This window comes from Kogia breviceps, chromosome 12 (assembly GCF_026419965.1).
Source record: "Kogia breviceps isolate mKogBre1 chromosome 12, mKogBre1 haplotype 1, whole genome shotgun sequence".
Classification (NCBI taxonomy): domain Eukaryota; kingdom Metazoa; phylum Chordata; class Mammalia; order Artiodactyla; family Physeteridae; genus Kogia; species Kogia breviceps.
In genome coordinates, this window is record NC_081321.1 from 76816648 (window position 1) to 76823105 (window position 6458).

The window sequence follows — 6458 nt, forward strand, 5'->3', positions numbered from 1 at the left end:
TCATAGCTGAATCTCAATAAATATTATATATAATATATAAATGTATATGCATACAAAGCAATTGTATACAGGGAATCTTCAGAGTTACAGAAACAATATAAGCAAAAAAACAGTCTTCTCCTTATTGTACCTGCAGCCCCTGTCTTCCGTGTAATGTGACATAATTCCTATATCTGACAATTTGCATAAGGTGATGTTGGCTTAACTGTTGGGTCACCTGAAGGGTATTATTAACTCCTTGTGTCGTGAAATAATAATTTAAATCTAGGACCTAAAAGGTAGAATAGCAAGTTTGGGAAACAAAGATATGTTCCTCTTATTTCTTTTTGTCTTGTTCCTTATTGGAGTTTGGTACAAAAAAACGTAATTCAGTTTCTTGCCAAGTTCATGCTTGTTTTTTGTGCACCAGTCAATGTGGTGGGTCTTGGCCATAGGGATGAAACCAGCTAGATCTCCAGCCTCAAGGAGCTCCTGCCCTGGCAGTTAGCAACACAGTATACAACAATGGCACATGGTCTCGATTTGTCCTAGAGGATCTGGGGACAGAAGCATCCCCCTAAGGAAAGATCACAGTGGAGGATCAGGTGAAATCATATTCATATCTTCGTCAAGACCCTCCATATATCCTCTTATATAGCACATGCTCAGTGCCAAGCTCTTGTCTAAGTATTGATACTTTACACATATTAACTCACTGTAGCTCATAAGAACCCATGAGAAGATGTTAGTGTCCATCAGTAAGTACAATGTAAAATGTAAACTGCAAAATGTGATGAAAATATTAATGCATATAAGTTAGAGTTAAAAGACAGAGGAACTGAATTTAGATACAATACCCTCATCCAAGCTCAAAATTATGAAAAAAAGAAGTCATCATTTCACAAAAATGCCTCAAGTGTCACTCCATTTCTAAGGTACCATGGAAGCCATGAAAACCAAGACCATTAAAAATAATAATAATTGGGGAATTGCCTGGTGGTCCAGTGGTTAGGACTGTGTGCTTCCATTACAAGGGGCATGGGTTCAATCCCTGGTCAGGGATCTAAGATCCCATAAGCCACACAGCACAGCCAAAATAATAATAAGAATCATCATAATAATAATTGTATTAATACAATTTATGGAACATCTACTGTGATCCAAAATTGCATGTGTTTAATGTTTGTGCATAACCTAGTGCTTAGGAATGGACTCTGGACTCACACTACTTGGATATCTCAGGTATGCAATTACTACCTATGGAACTTTGAGAAGTTTCTTAACCTCTCCCCATCTCAGTTTCCTCATCTGTAAAATGGGGATAATAATTGTACCTACCTCATAGGGTTGTTGTAGGATTAAGTAAGTTAGTATATATAAAAACACACAAAACAGTGCATAGCACTTAGTAAAAGCAATAGAAATGATTGCTGTTATTATTAAAATATCACAACATCCTTGTTGTTGTTATACATTTTCACATAAATGTTATTATACATTTTTATATAGACAATTAAGTCAACCTGTACCAGGTAACCCACCCAGAATGTAGCAGGGTAAAGATTCAAACTTAGGTGTGTCAGATTCTACAGCCTGGGCTCTGAATGGGCCCATGGTGACCTTTACTCCAACTTGTAGCAGAAGGAAGTCAGACACATGCTGATGAAGTCCACTGTCTCACGGTGCACAGAAAGGCCATAACCCTTGGCATGCTCAGTTGCAACTCTCCCTGACCTTTGCCCACTTGAAGAGCCAGTCCCAAGGCAGTCTAGGGCAAAGGGGTGGGGCAAAGGCCTTCTAGTTGGGATAGCAACAGAAAGAGTTCAGCCAACACACTGGTTTGGGGTGGGGCACAGTTGCTTATCACTAAGGAATCAGTGCTAAAGGCTACTACAGATGAGAACCAGAGTTTTATAATCAAACAGGCCTAATCACTGCTGGGATCAGAGTGTACTGCAGGCTGGTCAGATTCCCTAGACAACAAACTTGACTGTCCATAAACATCCCCTCCAGGCAGAAGGAAAGATAAGACAGGATGCCAGGGACAGAGACATTTCCTTTAGAGTCTCCTTAGGGGGTGAACAAGCTCAGGAAGTTGGATTTATAGTATGTGACATTTTCATGCCTCTCTTTGACATATGTGTTCCCTCTCCTCTTAGAAGAGTTAACAATGCTTATGAACTCCAAGTGCCATCTTCCAAAAACCTTTGGATCCTAGACAATCACCAAAATGGAAGAGATATTCACATGAGACTAATTAAAATACACAGATAATGGAAGAGAGCTCCATTGGTACATTTCATAAAACTTTTGATTTCATGATGACTTTAGAAGTTGTTAGACATACCTTTATCTTGCCATTAAATATATCTGGTATCTTTGTTGAAAAATCATTAGTTATTTTGCAAATTTGTATGCTTTCAAAAGTATATTATTGTAACTTTAATAAATAAATGAGTTTAGGGTTAAAAACACAACTCTCTTGGAAAGGCGTGGGTCGGGGGTGGGAGAGAGGCCCAGCAAACAGAAATAAAACAGTTGTTATGAATCATCCTTTCATTAATCCTGGGGCGTTAGGGGGAGCACAGTGGACACACCATGGCCTTAAGCCCACTCAGAAAGACCTGGATTCAAATCCTAGCTCTATCCTTTGTGTGTGACCTTGGGCAGATTCATTCCATGAGCCTCCCGTTCTTACCTGCAAATGAAGATAACAATATCTAGCTCTGATGTCTGTTTTGAGGAGTAGATGAGATGGTGCATGACAAGTGCTTAATCTTATGTATGGCCCAGTCTTGGCTCAAAAATGTTACTTTTCTTTCTCCTATACCCCACCTCCTCTTAAATATCCTTCTCCAAGGCAGTCACCTGTACTTTTTGTTGTACCCACAGCTGATTTGTTTCTCTCAATTTTTTTCCCTGGATCTTAGAGCAGTGATCAGGTGCTCGGTAAACATCCATCCATCCAGACTTGGTTATGCTGTAACTTATGTGCTTGCTGTGAGCTCCTGGGGACAGGAGCTGTGCCAGCCACCAGGCATAGCTGTGTTACTAAGTGTGGCCCTTCCCATTTTGCAAGGTGCACAAACACATCCATCTTCAGCAGCCAGGCAGGTGACACAAATCAGCTGAATTAAGATAACAAGAATGGTAAAGTCTATGAGAAATGGAAGAGCGTCCCCCACAGCAGTCACTCCAATTCAACTAAACAAAACACACTTTTTTTGCCAAACAAAACCATCTGCCCCCAGGATCTGCACCTCTGGCCATGAATTTGTCACCATAAACAGAGCTTTGCAAGTCACACATATTTTCTTATACATGTTCTCATGTGATATTTCAGCAATCCTCTGAAGTGAGCATTGTTGAGTTAACCTTACAGGCATCTGACAGAGAAACTGAGGCTCAAATACAGTGATTTGTCCAAATCAAACTTAGCTAATTAGTGGCTGACCAGGGATTTGAATCCACATCTTCTAACATCAGTCCGGGACTCCTGCTTCTCTTTACACCACTTACTGTACTTGATGTACTGTGGTTTTTCACGCCCTTAGATCTTCTGGGACAAAACCCAAACCCCGTCAAAAGGTTAAACCTGTGTCAGGTTTATATTCCCACATCCACCATGAGTCATAGTCCATCTAAAATTCTGACCCAGGTGCCCCTGAAAACAGGGCATTCTTTGCAACCATAGGAACATGTTTTACCCAAGCTGTCCGCACCAGGAGTTAGGCAGAGGGGTGCCAGGAAGAATGGTGGGAGGAGCTCTGCTCCTGAATAGCAATGAGGAAGCAGGCTCCTAGTATCAATGTGAAGAATCTTCAAAGGGACTTGAGTTTGTAAAAGGAGCAAGAAAAACAAGGTAGAATCATAACAATTAGAGTAAACAAGCATCTGATTTCTCTAGGCTAGTGTTGTCCAATAGAAATAAAATGTGAGCCACACATATAACTTTACATTTTCTAAGTAGTCACATTTAAAAAGTAAAAAGAGGACTTCCCTGGTGGTCCAGTGGGTAAGACTCCGTGCTCACAATGCAGGGGGCCCAGGTTTGATCCCTGGTCAGGGAACTAGATCCTGCATGCATGCTGCAACTAACAGTCCCCATGCTGCAACTAAGAAGCCCCCATGCCGCAAACAAAGATGCCACAACAAAGATCCTACATGCTGCAACTAAGACCCGGCACAGCCTAAATAAATAAATAAATAAATTTAAAAGGTAAAAAGAAACAAGAGAAATTAATTTGAATACTGCATTTCATTTAACTCAATAGATCCAAAATAGCATAATTTCAACATGTAATCAATATAAAATTATTAATGAGCTACTTTGCATTCATCTTTTTTCTTACAAAGTATTCGAAATCCCATATGTATTTTACATATACAGTTCATCTCATTTACTCTAGCCACATTCTGAGTGCTCAATCGTCACATGTGGCTAGTGGCTGCCATACTGAACAGCACATATCTAGGCCAAAGAAACTCCTAAAAGTCTCTATTTCTGGCACAGTGGAAGTGAGTGATATAGTTGAAAGCCAGATCTGACAGCATTCTTCAAGACCACAGAGAGACCTCATTTCCAATCCTACTAATCCAATTTCAATACAGGTCTTGGAGGGCCACCATCAAACTTTGCCACCATTTGGGGGACAGTTGCGTCAGTTCCCAGCCAGTTGCTCTGCAAAGCCAGAGCCATTGTGTTTGGCAACCTGTTTTTGCCTTGCAGCAGTGCAGTTCTCAGCATGTCCCCTTTCAAATACCTATTATTCTGGTTCTGTCTTCAGTGGTGCCCTGACTGGTGGTGATTAGGGTGATGTTTTTTATGTGCCCAAGTTCACAGAGCAAATTACACAGTGTGAGTGCCATGGTGATTAAGAGGCGGTATGTAAAGACTAGAATTGTTACATTTGAATGTCTCTGAATAATGAGATTCCTATCTCCATTATATGGCAATGAGGTAGAAATTGATAGCATTATTAACTGTTTACACAGTAAGCACAATTTTCTTTTCTCCCTCTCTCTCTCTCCCTCTCTCTCTCCCGCTGCTTTCAGAGACATCAAAAGCTAGAAGAGTCAACCAGAGGCTACAAAGTCACCCTCCCCACAATGAGTCCCTAGCAACCCTACCAAACAGAAGTTTTCTACAGCAAGACATTTCAACATCTTGTCAATAAATCCTTTGGCAGCCTTCCAGGAGGGAGCCCACAGACCCAATCTCATCGTTTCATAGGGGAAAATATTACAGGGTAGAGAGGTAGGATTTGTCCAAGGTCACACAGATATAAAGAAGGCTAGAAGACAGGATTCCGACAAGAGCCATTTCTTCTCCAATTCTCATCCTCTGGCGCCTGGCTGCAGCTTTAGAACAATGGAGTCTCCCCTTTCAGTCTAATTACATGTTGTATATTCTGATCACACACCCATTTTTCTCCTAAAGAGATGGAGAAACCAGCTGAAATTATACTTCGATTTCCCAAACACAAAAACCTTTTCAGTTGACTGTAGAAATAAGTCCTAACTAGCCACTGAATCAACAAACATCCATTTTTGCAGCAATGAAATAAATACATGGGGAGAAAGTTACAGTTATGGTGGGTTATAAAGCAGGGAAAGGGAAGCTGTGATTAAGTGTTTTGTGGCTCTGCTCCCAGCAATGCAACATTTTTCCATCAGCCATGTAGCAGTGACACTTGATGTCAAGAGTAAGATCAAGGTAATAATATCCAAAGGTACTCTTTTTAAAAAGCAGATCATCAGTGTAGCAATCCACAAATGCATACCAGAGAGTGCCTCACTAGCAATGTTGCAGAAGGTAGGGGAGAAAGGCTCTTCAGTGAAGTCCTAACACACATCAGTGCTTTAGTGATGGAATAAACAACTGCAGACAGCATGAAGTGTAACTGCCTCTGTGTAAAAGAGGAGACAGAGTATGGAGGCTTGTCAAATATATGGTGGCATCAGCTTAACGTTTGTGGTAGTTAAATGAATTCATGAACAGCTGTAATGGTGAATTCCATTAATAAATATAATGATGACATAGACTGGAGTGGAGCATTATTATTCATTATGTACTAAAATGGACTATTTGTGATCTATCTTAAAAGTACCGAGTGCCTTAAAATAACTAGAAAGTTCCATTACTTCCTTACCCCATCAGTAACCAAAGGTCTTGTCCTAGGAATCAAAACTGAAGAAGCTTCTGGTCAGCATCAAGCACAAGAAAATTGGGACAGGGACTTCCCTGGCGGTTCAGTGGTTGATTCCGCACTTCCACTACAGGGGGCACGGCTTCCACCCCTGGTCGGGGGAACTAAGATCGCGCATGCCGCATAGCACGGCCAAAAAAAAAGGAGAAAGGAAAACTGGGAGATATTCAGCAGTGCGTAAAAGATGTTGTGAAGACCTTCCGGTCTCCACTTAAACTTCACTGGGTTCAGGGAGGTCTTTCTTTGAACCCACAGTCTCCATTAACTCCC

The 6458-nt window shown here is 41.0% G+C and overlaps 1 non-coding gene across 1 annotated transcript; it reads left to right on the forward strand.

The window, feature by feature from the left end:
- Positions 1–3976: 3976 nt before the first annotated feature.
- TRNAV-CAC (transfer RNA valine (anticodon CAC)) lies at positions 3977–4049 on the forward strand. The gene has a single exon. It is a non-coding gene; the product is annotated as a tRNA-Val (tRNA).
- The last annotated feature ends 2409 nt before the right edge of the window (positions 4050–6458 follow it).